Here is a 14711-nt window from a genome sequence, read left to right on the forward strand (position 1 = left end):
GTAAACTATAGTGATCGTTTTAATGCTTGAAATGTTTGTTATTTATTTATGTGTTGGATTATTTATTTCGTTTTTATAGCAATTTATTTGATAAAAAATGAGGATTTGTATGATTATTTATTAATGAGTATTTAGTTTAAATGATTATGCCTTTTCATTTATAAAGTATATTTATTTCACTGATGACATTTTTTTGAGCATATTAAATGTAAAAGGACATGGTTCTGAGGACCACATGTGCGCAGGACAGATTGGTTTAAGGTATAGGCTACATGTGGAGTTCCCCTATCTTTCAGGCTACAGAAAATAACACCTTGGATTATGAACCAATTTCCAAAAAATCCAATTCAGCTGCATGTAATATTGGAACCAGGATCAACAAGAAGTTGTTTACATAAATCAAAATGAACTTGAGTGTTTGTGTAGATAAGAAAAATCTTGTTACCTGCTGGTCTGTTTGTGATATGTTTTAACTTACTGTCTGTACTTATTACTGAAATATGGCTTTCGTAAATGTTTATCTTACCAAATTCAACAGAATTAGGAAGGTTTATATCAATGATTGTAAGTGGGTGAATAAAATCATTTAAAAAATTTCAGAATGGTATGTGATCTCTGTAATATTAGTACCAAGGAAATTTAGAATACATAAAGTACATGTACACATTGTATTAGCATTATGGCAGACGATACATTCAGGAAATACTATCATTTTCAACTCAATCTGCAGCAATCTGAAGTTTTCTTTTCTTTAAGGTTGAAAGAAAAATGAGTAAGAAATTATATCTCAAAATGACTATTGAAAGTTGTTTATACCTGCAAATGGCTAGACTGATCTGGCAGAATCTGCATTGTTGTTTGTATGAGGAGATCTTACATCTTTTCACAAACCACGTTTCATCCAAAAAGAAAGAAAGATATAAAGAAAAGAAAGAAAAAGAAAAAAGAATTCATCCTGCTTTATTCTTGCTTCACTAATAAGTCTGATCACAGTCGAGGACTAACAACACAATCATGGCAATTAGCACAACATATTCACATCAATTCTAAAATTATGTCTCAAAACACACACACACATGCACGCACACATGCACGCACACACACACAATGTGTCACATTTTCACAATGCGAGGTTTTGAATTCACACTGTTAATTTTCAGCCTGTGTGGCTTCCAGCCTGCCTGTGTCATCTTTGTTGAGGAGGTTAGTTTTTGCCCTGATGTAGAGTAAGCTTGTTTTCACAAGCAAAACAAGATAAAAGTTAAAAGAAGAAGAATGCACAGAACACTGTAATTAAAAGGTTCCTTAAAACACCTTTTAAGACTTTCAAGATACAGTATGATGCAAAAGATTCAGACTAGGAGGAACATTTTACAGTCTTGGAGGAATTACTTAATACTATTGTTTTAAATAAAAGTGGATATTTAACATGGATATTTCATTCCCAGTAAACCATTGCAATAGGGGGTTGTTGCACAGCCCTATAGTGATGTAGGCTTTTCTGCTTATAGACTCAACGAAATGTCTTACTCTTCATATTGGAGCAAGATTCTGTGTTTTTCACCCCTCTTTGCATAATTCAAAATAGTTGCCATTGTGGAGGTGTAACAGCCCACAAACATCGGCTTGATCTTTTCCTTAATACAAAAGTCAGATTGTGTGTCCCATTTAGCAAAGAGGCCTTGTGAACTGTGAGACGAGAACCACCCACCATCACATTCATTTCTAGGTCTGTTTCAACTGAAAAATAACCCAGATAAATATACCTATATAAATACATATAGAGAGAAAATACTCACTATAACATCTGTGATTACAACAGATGAAAAGCTGTTTACGGAGGATTTTTAGGTGTCCTGTATTCCACTCTTTTCACATTTGATATAAAAAACATATAAAACACAGGGTTCAATTCCTCAGAGGCATTGAAAAGCTTAGAACAAGAGAGAAACATATGACATCTCAGTAAAAAGCTAGCTAAATACAAAATTGCCACTCTCAGAGCAGTCTCCCTCCATTGATGTGAAACTAATTTTTCTGTAAATTTGCATATAAGATTTCATGAAACATTTAAAAATGTAGAGTCTACACAAGCTTCCCCTGATCATTTAACAGTCTCCATGTAGACATCCATCATCATCAGTTTTAGCATCTGTTCTGAGAGACCCTCTGCCTCTCTGGTCCCCCTGTGAATGCATGCTCGTTTCACTGGTGTATTTCAACACTTTAAGCAAAACGCAAAAGAGTCTCATGACTAAAACAGAATATGATGATAATAAGGAGATTGTTTAAACTGAATAAGAAAAAACTGTTATTTTATTGTAATAATCGTTATTTATAGAATAGAATATTTTCAGCCAATTGATGTCCCATTAATTAAGCAAGTGTCACAGGAGATGTTCTCCTTATTTTCCTGGAATTCATGTGTATGAACTAGTGATATACGCACAAAGATGAGTGAATTAAAGGAAGGCTGTATGTGTTAAAATAACTATTTCACATGCTAAACTTTGTTCATGTGATGTTAAAAAAAATCACATGAACAAAAAAAGAAAAAAGAAACACAAATGATGCCCCAACAATATCAGAAATAACAGTATGAGGAGAGAGAGAACAAACAGTGCACTTCTACACAAGCCATCCCTTGCTTTTCTAAACTCTCTCTGTGCTCTTTATTCACCTAACATGTCCACACTTGCCCTTGAGTAGCTCTGTCAGTGCATGGAAAGCACCTCACAGCCCTGACAAGAGCAGCACTAAATCAGAAATCAGTGCCTGGCAGAGAAGTAAGCCACCATGAAGGTCACAGACATCAGCAGAATGCCATCTTTATCCACACAGAGCACATAGCCGTGACCAACAGGAGGATTCTCCCTGTCTGGGATAGGCAATGTGCCATACTCTCATCTCTCTAGCAGTTTTAAAACAGAATTAACCAAAAGAATGGAATGCAATTAGACAGAATATTTTCCTAATGCAAGCAATAAGGACATTAAATGCATAACAAGTTTACAGTGTGTATTGTCCACAAGATGTTCCTGGCCCTGTCTGTAATTTACACTACAGACACAGATAAATGTTATTTATTTCCATTGTGTGCCTGTTTATGGCTGGAATAAAAAAATCAAACCTGAACTTGAAACTTGAGAATGAGTTATTGTTATAATTATTTATTTAGAGAGTATATACAGTGTGTGCCTTTAATCTGGCACTAGCGCCATAATTATTACCTATAAACATAATTAGCGAAACTGGGCTATAATTTCCCCAATAATTCGGCGATTTTTATTATGGACCTGAAAACACGTTTATAACACATAAACATATTGCCATCTGCTGGTGATTTAGAGAAGTTATTTGTGCACTGTGCAGCTTCAACAGCTAAATCTTGGTCCTCCTTGAGCTTGCTTGAGACAGGATCCAGTGTGCATTTTAACACATTTTATCTTTAAGTTTATTAAGAAATACAAATGATTCAGTTAAATTTCATTTTGACAATCAAAATGTAATCATATTTAAATTAATGTGTGAGCGGTCACAGGGCACGCTCTCTTATTCACTTTAAATTTCAGGTGGCATCCCATGAACCAGAGCTATAAACAGCCTCCACATCGGAATATATTTCAGCTTTACCATGAAATATCACTCTTATAAAGGCTCAAAATGTTCCCTTTTAGGTTGATGATAGTCCAGTTTGGCTGCTTCTCTAATACCAGTTCAGGTTTGGAGTCATACTAAGCATATGTCTCTCAAAGACCCAGTTGTAAGCTATGGCACTCTTATGGTATTATTAGCTATACACCATTAATCCTCTTTCAGTTAAGAGATTCATCCTGGGACAAGGTCTTTACTGATGAAGCCAGACAGACCAGGCCATGACATGATGGTTGGACCAGTAGCCTACAGTCATTATTTGAAATCTGCATGCCACTTCTGGTCACAAAACATGTGTCCTATTTAACTAATGTAACTAATTTAACTAATACATTAATACCAATGCAGTCTCATGACAAGTCTTAATGATAGTACAAGATGGTGATATCGCAAGAAATTGTATGAGTTTGCTCCTACCAAAACATATGACTTTTACTCACACAGAGAAAAATAAACAAACCATCAAATGATGTTAATAACCCAAGTTAAGCCATGCAAATCTATGTGGTGCAAGCTGATAGGTTATTTAAACTTGTTTTCTGTTAAGCCATTCGGCTTACATCATGGGCGTCTGCAGGATTTTATCTGAGGGTATACATGGAAATTTTCCTAATACAGCCTTATACCTAGGGGGTCCGTGGGCATGCTCACCCGGGATAATTTTTTTGCAAAAACAACACCAAAGCATTAAATTCTGGTGACTTTGAGAAAAGCTACTTTTCTCAAGTATAAGTAGCATTAATGTAACTATTGGCTATGGCATTTCTTCCAGTAACCATTCAGAACAAACGTGTTCTCGCACTAAAAAGCAAAATGCACCACAACAAATAGAGCAGAATGCAGGTGTCTCGAGACGTGTTTTTATCAGTTGAAGAAGTTCTTTTCAACTTGACATGACATCTAAAAATGCAGCACTGCCATGAGAGATGCTAAAAACACAGTGAAACGTGACGAAGTTTTCAAGAGACATCGAACTAGCGAATATTTACATGGAAAACGACTGAAAAACAGCACAAGCGGACGCATAAACACGTTCAGTTTGAACAGACCCTTGTTCATATGACAGCACTAGTTTCTCAAAGTTACCTTTCAAAAGGACAACCTTTTGTTTCAGTTGACTATAGGTAAATTTCCACTTTGTCCAGCGCTGTTTGTTCCGTATTCGTAAATATCCCGATACTGTTTTACTGCATGAGAAAACGCTTCAAATGATTCAGTGAGAGAGCGATCCGAACTAATTGTACTGAATCACGAATCGATTCAGACAGTTTTGCAGGCCCGTTTGGCCAATTCACTGAAAAGAACAGACTCAAAAGAATTATTCATTTGCAAATTGAGCAAACAGCCAACAGAAATATGGGACACACTTCATGATTAATGAAATATTCTGAGAGTAAATGTTTCTCAGGTCAGTCAGAGCACTCATGGTATCCACAGTTCAAATGGCCGTACTGCTGCAGGTGCCAATCAACTTGGGTCTCTCTCTTTGACTAACATATAAACTGCTCAGTTTTGTAGCTTAGCTGGTTTCATTGGAGCGCACTATGAGAGTTTTTCTCTGAAAATGTTATTTGCTCAGGTGGTTGCTGGGGCTTTTCTTCTATTAGCTTGTACGGTAAGGTCTGCCTTTGGCCTTGACACATAGAAGTGCATCTTTAACAAGGTACACCTTGGCCAAATCTGGCCTGGCACACATCGCTTTCTTAAGTCATTAGATTAAATAAAACCACACATAGATAGTCTAAGTCACTAGTTAAATAAGCTCTGGGCCTTCCTGGTCCAGGTTCAAAATGGCTATTTAAGTCATTTTGACAAGAGGCCCAGGCACACATAGAAATTAAGTTCATTAGCGTTACGCCATTTGGCCATTTATTTGTACAGCAGCATGTTAGACATGCTTGATGCTGCACATCTGGCATTTGGTCTAATTGTGCAGCAGTGATGTTTGTTAGCTCTCAAGACCATTATTTAAAACTATAACATTTAAAAGATTTTACCTTACCAAAAGCAACTGCCCTGCTAAACAGACTAACATAGCCGGCCACCAGCATACAGTATACTGTATGTTGTGCTGTTATGCTGGTCTCCAGTATGGGATGCTGGTGTGCCGTTGTTCCTACCAGAGTTCCAATAGTAAATCTATGGTGGTTGGTCAGCTTCACAAATTTTGCAAGTGAATAGAAAGGGTATGCTGGTATCACATTTAAACTAGCACTAACTAACACTGTACACTTCCTCTAGTCTTATGCCTACAGTCTGCTTATGCTGGAACTTGTTGATGTGTGCACTTACATCGATAAGCTGCTGCTGTTCTTGCTCAGTCATCTCTGTCAGGCTGTAGTTTTTGCCTGTCAGGTCCTCTTTCAGTCCAGAAAGAGCCTGGACTACAACACGCTCCACCTCATGGCATTCAGCGCGGGAGCAGGCAGGTGGCAGGCTGAGCCCGCGAATACTACGGCCTGTGCGCACATGTGAGGACAGCACAAAATTCTCATCAAACATCCCCGAAGTGATCTGTTCAAAGGACACCATTAGAAACATGTTTAGTGCACTTAAAAAAATAGGTTAAGACTAAACCTTGTTCTGAACTAAATTGGGGAAAGATGTGTCTTGCAAAACCAGCTTAAACCAGCCTAAGCTGGTTTACAGTAGGATGGTCTAGCTGGTCTCCCAGCCAGGCCAAGCTGGTTCTCAGATGGTCTCGCAGACTGACAAGCTGAAAAGTGCCCCAAACCCTTGTAAATTTAGTAGACAGATCAGGCTGTGAGAACAGCTACAGTAAAACCAGCAAACCAGTTTAGGCTAGTTTAAGCTGTATTTTTTTCTTTTTTTTTTTTTATTATGGTGTTCAGTAAAGTTTTGGCTCAAACTAACCAGTAAAATATTTAACTGGTTATTTGGGTGTTCTATGGTATTAGTAAGTAAGGACACTAGATGACTATTTTACTTTTGAGCTGTCCAAGACTGTAGGGTGCTTCATGGTTGTGGGATCATAGCCATTGTGTCTGTCCTTAATAACTGGATCAAAGAGTTCAGCAAACACCTGAGAAATACAACCACAGTCATTGATACAGTGCCTGTGTGTGTACTTACGCAGAAGACTCAAGTAAACTCCAATTTGCTGCCATTAACTGACAAGAGTTATACCATGGACACATGACAATTTTATCTCTTCAAACTATGAACTCATATAAGTAACTGTACCTCATAGCTTTCGTCATCACCAGCCACCATGCCCACAGTCTTGATGAAGGGATGACCAGGGTTGTCTACTCCAGTCTGAATGCTTTGGTCAAGGCTCCAGTTATTGGGGGTTAGCTTGTCCCTCAGATGGCCATAAACGGCAGGGTCAAAGCCAAAGCCACGCAGTTGTTGTGTTTGCGCAGATCTGGGAAATCAGCACTGTGACAGATTATAACCAAATTTTTAACAGGAGTCGCATGCATTCCTCTCGAATTTGGTAATCACTGCATGATGTGCCAATGTTTTTGTGAAGGGCAAAATATATATCCTTGTTCTGTACTTCATTAGAAACCAGGTAAAGGTACAGAATAATAATACATTTTAATTAATAATTGTATTATATATATATATATATATATATATATATATATATATATATATATATATATATATATTTTTTGTTTTTGTTTTGTAGACATAAATATATACAGTGCCTTGCAAAAGTATTCAGACCCCTGACCAATTCTCTCATATTACTGAATTACAAATGGTACACTGAAATTTCATTCTGATTGATATTTTATTTTAAAAGACACAAAAAACTCAAAATCAGTTATTGTAAGGTGACATTGTTTTTTGGGGGGGTTTTTTTGTTGGGAAATATTTTTATGAAAAATAAAAAACTGAAATATCTTGCTTGCTTAAGTATTCAACCCCCACACATTAATATTTGGTCAAGCCACCTTTAGCTGCAATTACTACTTTAAGTTTTTTGGGGTACATATGTACCAGCTTTGCACACAGTGACGAAGTGATTTTGGCCCATTCTTCTCGGCAGATTTGCTCCAGGTTGTTCAGGTTGGTTGGGTGATGCTTGTGGACTGCAATTTTCAAATAGTGCCACAGATTCTCAATAGGATTGAAATCAGGACTTTGACTGGGCCACCGTAGGACATTTATCATTTTGTTCTTGAGCCACTCCAATGTTGCTTTGGCCTTGTGCTTGAGATCATTGTCATGCTGAAAGGTGAATTTCCTCCCAAGCCTCAGTTTTTTAGTGGACTGAAGCAGGTTCTCTTGCAGTATTCCCCTATATTTTGCTCCATCCATTCTTCCTTCAAATTCTAACAAGATGCCCAGTCCCTGCTGATGGGAAGCATCCCATCATGATGCTGCCACCACCATACTTCACTGCAGGGATGGTGTGTTTTGAGGCATAGGAACTGTTAGGTTTGCGAAACACATAGCGCTTTCAGTTTTGGCCAAAAAGCTCTATCTTGGTCTCATATGACCACAAAACCTTCTCCCACAGCTGGGTCACTCACATGCTTTCTGGCAAACTCCAGACATGCTTTCAGATGGTACTTTTTGAGTAACTTCTTTCTTGCTACCCTCCCATACAGGCCAGCATTATGCAGTGCTCTTGATATGGTTGACTGGTGCACCATTACTACACTCCCAGCCACTGAACTCTGTAGCTCCTTCAAAGTGATTGTTGGCCTCTCTGTGGCTTCTCTCACAAGTCTCCTTTTTGTTAGAGCACTGAGTTTTGAGGGACGGCCTTTTCTTGGCAGTGCCTGGGTGGTGTGGTGCAGCTTCCACTTCCTGATTATTGATCCAACTGTGCTCAATGGGATATCCAAACATATTGGATATTATTTTGTAACCTTTCCCTAATCTATGCATTATTATTACTTCTGTGGAATGCTCTTTGGTCTTCATTTTCCTTCAGATTCACAGCCTGACCAATGATCCTTCAACAATGGGTTTTTTTATTCAGAAAATGTGATTGCAATTTTAATGATTCACAGGTGGATGCCAGTGGTAAAGTAATTGTGTCCTCGTTAGGGCAATTTCTTTCATCAGTGTAATCTGGCAGCTTCCACAGCACAGGGGTTGAATACTTATGCAAGCAAGATATTTCAGTTTTTGTTTTTTGTTTTTAAATATTTCCCAACATAAAACCAATGTCACCTAACAATAACTGATTTTGAGTTCCAGTGTTTTAAAATAAAATATCAAACAGAATGAAATTTCATTGCACCATTTGTAATTCAGTAATATGAGATAATTGATCAGGGGTCTGAATACTTTTTCAAGGCACTGTGTATATATATATATATATATATATATATATATATATATATATATGTGTGTGTGTGTTTAAAAGATTACTTTAAAATGGTATTGTTATTCTTTTAAATTAGTGTGCCATTCATGTACAGAACAAAATAATTCTCCTCTTGTACCTAAACTTGCTTTCATCACTAATGCACACTATGAATACTTACAAAAATGTTACAATACGGTTGATTGCTCATTTGGAAACATTTTAGTCTCGGATCACATCCTGGTGAGTTTAGAGGTGTTGCCACATATAGAGAAAAAGAAATCATATAGTTGGCGCCTTAATGTATACCTTTTGCAAAATCCTGATTTCCAACAAATGTTAAAGGCTGAAATCAGTGTTTATATGGAGACCAACTGGTCCTCAGTATCCTCTGTAGGCATTGCTTGGGAGGCACTTAAGGCAGTTCTTAGGGGTCGGATCATACAGTATGCCTCATTCATCAAAATTTCCAAAGCACGAGAACTCGTGGAGTTGGAAGGAAATATTAAAAGTGCCGAGGCAGAGCTGAAGCACCGAATGTCGTCTAATGGCCTCAGAGAACTGACCCGACTGAAATACAGATATAATACTATTTTGTCGCGGAAAGTGGAGTTTTGGTTATTCGGGGCAAGACAGTCATACTTTGAGTCAGAGGACAAAGCAGGAAAACTTTTGGCTAGATACATAAAACAGAGAGTCTTTTTCTACTATTTCCTCAGTGAAATCTGCTGGTGGTGAAAGATTTACCTCGGCCATTGATATTAATAATACTTTTAAAGAATTCTATCTTGATCTCTATAGTTCCACGTCTTCGTCTTCTGATGAAGAAATTAGGAACTTTGTGGAACCATTAGAACTCCCTAAATTGTCGACTGAGCCAAAAAATTCTCTTGATTCTGAAATAACCTTGGAGGAGCTTGATGAGGTAATTAAGTCCTTACCTACAGGCAAGGCTCCGGGGCCAGATGGTTTTGCAGCTGAAGTTTTTAGATCTTATGCTACAGAATTGGCTCCACTTTTGCTAGAAGTTTATATGGAATCATTAAAGAATGGAAAACTTCCCCCAACCATGACACAAGCCCGGATCAATCTGATTCTTAAAAAGGACAAAGATCCAAGCGAGTGTAAAAGTTACCGTCCAATTTCCCTGATCCAGCTAGATGTAAAAATTTTGTTAAAAATTCTGGCTAACCAATTAAGTAAAGTTATGACATCTCTTATACATGTAGATCAGGTGGGGTTTATTCGGGGCTCAGCTCTTCTGATAATATTAGGCGTTTCATCAATATCATGTGGTCGCTGCCATCTCACTTGACGACAAAAAGGCGTTTGATATGGTAGAATGAGATTATCTTTTTAAGATTTTGGAAATATATGGGTTTGGAAATACTTTTATTGGATGGATTAAGTTACTTTATAGACACCCAGTTGTGGCGGTACAAACGAATGGATTAATTTCAGATTATTTTACTCTGGATAGGGGCACTTGGCAGGGTTGCCCTCTTTCCCCATTATTGTTCTGTCTTGCCCTAGAACCATTAGCAGCCGCGATAAGAAAGGAGGATGATTTTCCAGGGGTGATGGCAGGAGGTGTGGCGCATAAGCTTCTGCTTTACGCAGATGATATTTTATTATTCGTCTCCGACCCTACTAGATCTATGCATTGCCTCCACAGAATTATCAATTCCTTTTCTAAATTTTCAGGATACAGAGTTAATTGGTCTAAATCCGAAGCTTTGGCGCTGACAGCCTTCTGCCCAGTAATGGCTTTTCAACCGGGCACCTTTCATTGGCCCAAACAGGGCATTAAGTATTTGGGCATTTTATTCCCAGCAAATTTATGTTATTTATTTAGAGTTAATTTTAACCCTTTAATTAAAAGATTTTCGAGCAATGTGGGCAGGTTGGCTTCATTACATTTATCTATGATTGGGAAGGTTAATGTTATTAAAATGAATTTAACTACCTGCTACAATCTCTCCCTGTAGATGTCCCCCTCTCTTATTTCAAACAATTTGACAGCATAGTGAAGTCCTTCATTTGGAATGGTAAGCGCCCCAGGTTAAATTTCAATAAGTTACATAGGCCGATTGACAAGGGTGGGTTAGGTCTACCCAAGATTTTGTTTTATTATTATGCGTTCAGTCTCAGACATTTGGCTCATTGGTCGCTTCCACCTGAGAGAGCCCCTCCCTGGTTTCTTATTGAACAAGAAGTTCTTGCCCCTATTTCACCATTGCAAAGCCTTTCGATCAAACTAACCGGAGAAGTTAAGTTACACCCCATTATCTCGCATTTGCACATGGTATGGACAAAAGTGTCCAGAGTGTTTAATTCGGACATTTATTTAAATGTTGCCTCAAGCATATGGCTGAACCCTAAAGTGCGTGTTGGTGGGTCCCCTTTCTGTTGGTCAGAGTGGATTGGGAGGGGGGTTGCTGCACTCAGTGACCTATATATGAGAGTGGAGTACTGAGATATTTTGATAATTTGTTTCAACCTTTTAAGATTCCTAGATCACAGTTATTTAGGTTTTTGCAGCTGTGCCACCTGCTTTGTACTGCTGTGCCATTCTTTGAAACAGAGATCGGACCACAGCGCGGTACAGAAGCGGAGCACGTGTCTATATGCGGGGGTGCGCGGTCTCGTGCTGCTCTCCTATATGCTGCCTCTACAAGCCCGTAACTGACTAGAGCGAAGCATAATTAACTTGAAATATTTTTAACAAGTACCATTGCTAAATAGAGATGGATAAAAAAATAAAAAAAAACGCAACAGAGACTACAATAAATGGGATGGATTGACAAACAAGAATTTTTTTTTTTTTCTTCTTTTTGGAATCGAAGGTGCCGGAACACCGTTCCGGACAGTACTGGCCCAATTTAACCCCTGGATGTGGGTACAGATAAATATTTAAGTCCTTTTTTACTATAAATCTACTTTCAAATAGCCCTCCTATGCACTTTCAGGAGAGTTCTTCTTCGTCTTGTGTTTTTGCCGATTTACATTCTTAATGCATTTCGCCACCTACTGGGGAGGGAGGAAAAAGGAAAAAATGGAGGTATAAAGCAAAATAAAAGAAGGTGGTGATATCATATCGCTTCTGAAGATATGAATTTAACCACTGGAGTCGTATGGATTACTTTTATGCTTCATTATATGCTTTTTGAAGCTTCAAATTTCTGGTCACCATTCACTTGCATTGTGAGGACCTACAGAGCTGAAATATCCTTCTAAAACTATTTGTTTGTGTTCAGTGGAAGAAAGTCAGTCACATCTGGGATGGCATGAAGGTAAGTCTATGATGAGAGAATTTTCATTTTAGGGTTTCATTTTCATTTTAACTGTTCCTTTGAAACATGTTTGTTTTCCACAAATGGAGTTGGAGATTGTTATTTGATCAAGCAAGCAAGACTATATACAGTAGGTTAACAGTTTACCTCTCTCTCACCCCAACTCCATCTTTCTACAATTTATTTAGTACATCAGTGGAGATTGAGAATTTAAGTTCAGGCCATCAGCGTCGTTTCCGCCTGACTGAACAAGCCAAATATGTTTTTGATCAGATGAGTTAGTGAACTCGTGAAACATTGTATATATCTTTCAGATTACAAAACTTTATGAATGTCAATTACAAAAGGCAGATAAAGTTTAGGTCACTAGATGGCGGTGTCCTAAAACAATAACGGAGTGTCTATTTACACTAAGTGCTATAGCCCATCTGGGCTGCTTTCGCAAGTTGTTTCTTTTGCCAGAGTCACGCTGAAACTGTCCTACATTTATTTTGGACCTGTCATTATGTCCAACAGTTTTGGATGGATGTTAAAATTTTCATAGCTAATAATGTCTTGCAAGATATCTCGATACATTTTAAAAGTCATTTTCGGCCACTTTGAATCAGACTCCTCTGAAAATTATGCTTGGTTTGTTATAAATGTATTTTATCTTATAGGCAAATTCTATATCCAGAAGTGCAAATTCACTAATAACAAACCAGCTTTCCGTGTTTTTTGAAAGAAATTAAAATGTACCTGAATACTATTTCATCTTCCAGAAATAAGAAAGCACTCAGAACTATTACAGTTTGCAATGTCTTTCATGTTTGTCCTTTAATCGATATATAAAGGGTTTATATCGTGCTCTCTTGTTTTCCTTCTCTGTCTCTTCTCTTTCTGGTTTTTATTTTATTTATTTATTTTCTTTTTTCTTTCTATCAAGACCTTTGTAAGGTGTTACCTTTATATGCTTTTTTCTTAGCTTCTTGTGATGTTTACGTATTGTCCTTAATTTGTTAAGCTTTGGTTTCTTTAGTCTGTTCATTCTTGCATTCAATTATAATCATAATACATACATACATGCATAAACTACTGGTGGAACCTGTGCAATGGTTTTAACTGGAACACCCTAAACTCTTGATTATTGGAGCATGTTGAAGGCTGATGTCAGTTTGTGGAATTGTTTAGTGATTTTTGCACCTGAGAAAGCAAAGTTTAGTTGTAATTTCAGAGGCTTCTCGTATACTTAATTTTATTAGAACGAATTGTTAGAAAGGCTTAATCAAGCTTTACAAAAACAAAAATGGTAAGAATGAACACATAGGTCATAACTGTGTGATAAACAGTTTAAGGTAGCTACAAGTATTATACTGTTAAATCTCAATATAACTTTTCTAAACTGCTTAAATGACCTAACTTCACTTCCATCATACATTAGAGTTGTGTGGGGTTTATGAAGTGCAATCTGCTGTCACGTCACAATCGAGTTGTATTGTGGGATATGGAGCTGCCTGAAGCGTACGTCAGAATCGAGGGGTTGAGGGTCTGTCAACAGAAACTGCCCTCACTCTCTGAAGGAAGTGGAATAAACTTCAAAAATGGCGGTGGCAAACTTCCAATAGTTTGGATGAAACACAGGATTTTACGACAAACTGCACTTTCATGTTCAGCTGTAGTGGCACTGGGTGTAATGATGGTACGTGTGTGTGTTGTCACGCTGGAGATCCGGGTTCAAATCTCACCCCTTGACTTACTTTCTCCCATGTCTCTACTCTTAATATCTCCTATAATACTACTTATAGTAATAAATAAAAGAGATTCCTCGCAATGATTTGGTCACAGTGAAGGTCGGGGTGTTGAGAGAAGGATTTGATCTGGATAAAATTAACCATGGTTTTACTGTAGTAATATTGTAGTAACCATGTGTTTTGGTGTAAACTATATAGTTCTGATGTACTAACCATGGTGTTACTACAGTAACATGTTGTTAATAGTACGTTAATAGTAACCATGTTTAATTTTGTGGTTACTATGATTTCACTAGAAAAATGCCATAGTGATACTATGGTTACTGTAGTAAAACCATGGTTAATTTTTGAAAGGTAGGGTTAGGGGTTGGTGTGGGACTAAACACAATAAAAATGCTGCAGTGATGCCACTATAGTGTATGTTAGTATTTAAACAGGGGTGTAAGAGTATCTGCCACTATTTGCACTTAGTGTAAAGAGCCTCTGCCAAACATTAAACATACCACAGGTAATGGTGTCATGTAGATAATATCACTGGGGTGGTTTTAGTTTATAACTTGTTTTAGGGCCTTTTATGTACTTTTAAAGGCACGTTCCTCTGGGAATGAAAACAAACAACACTTTTTCCCCTCCTAACTGTGCATCAGTAGGATATATTTGAAGTTATTTGGGATGTTTGGACCTACGATTTAGGAGGGATTATCTATTAACATATCAAAACAGAAATTAATTGTTCCCAAT

At 37.5% G+C, this 14711-nt stretch overlaps 1 pseudogene; it reads right to left on the reverse strand.

Annotated features, from left to right (window-relative positions):
* Positions 1–5868: 5868 nt before the first annotated feature.
* LOC127439718 (creatine kinase S-type, mitochondrial-like) lies at positions 5869–7100 on the reverse strand (annotated as a pseudogene).
* Between the last annotated feature and the right edge of the window lie 7611 nt (positions 7101–14711).

Source organism: Myxocyprinus asiaticus, chromosome 4 (genome assembly GCF_019703515.2).
Source record: "Myxocyprinus asiaticus isolate MX2 ecotype Aquarium Trade chromosome 4, UBuf_Myxa_2, whole genome shotgun sequence".
Classification (NCBI taxonomy): domain Eukaryota; kingdom Metazoa; phylum Chordata; class Actinopteri; order Cypriniformes; family Catostomidae; genus Myxocyprinus; species Myxocyprinus asiaticus.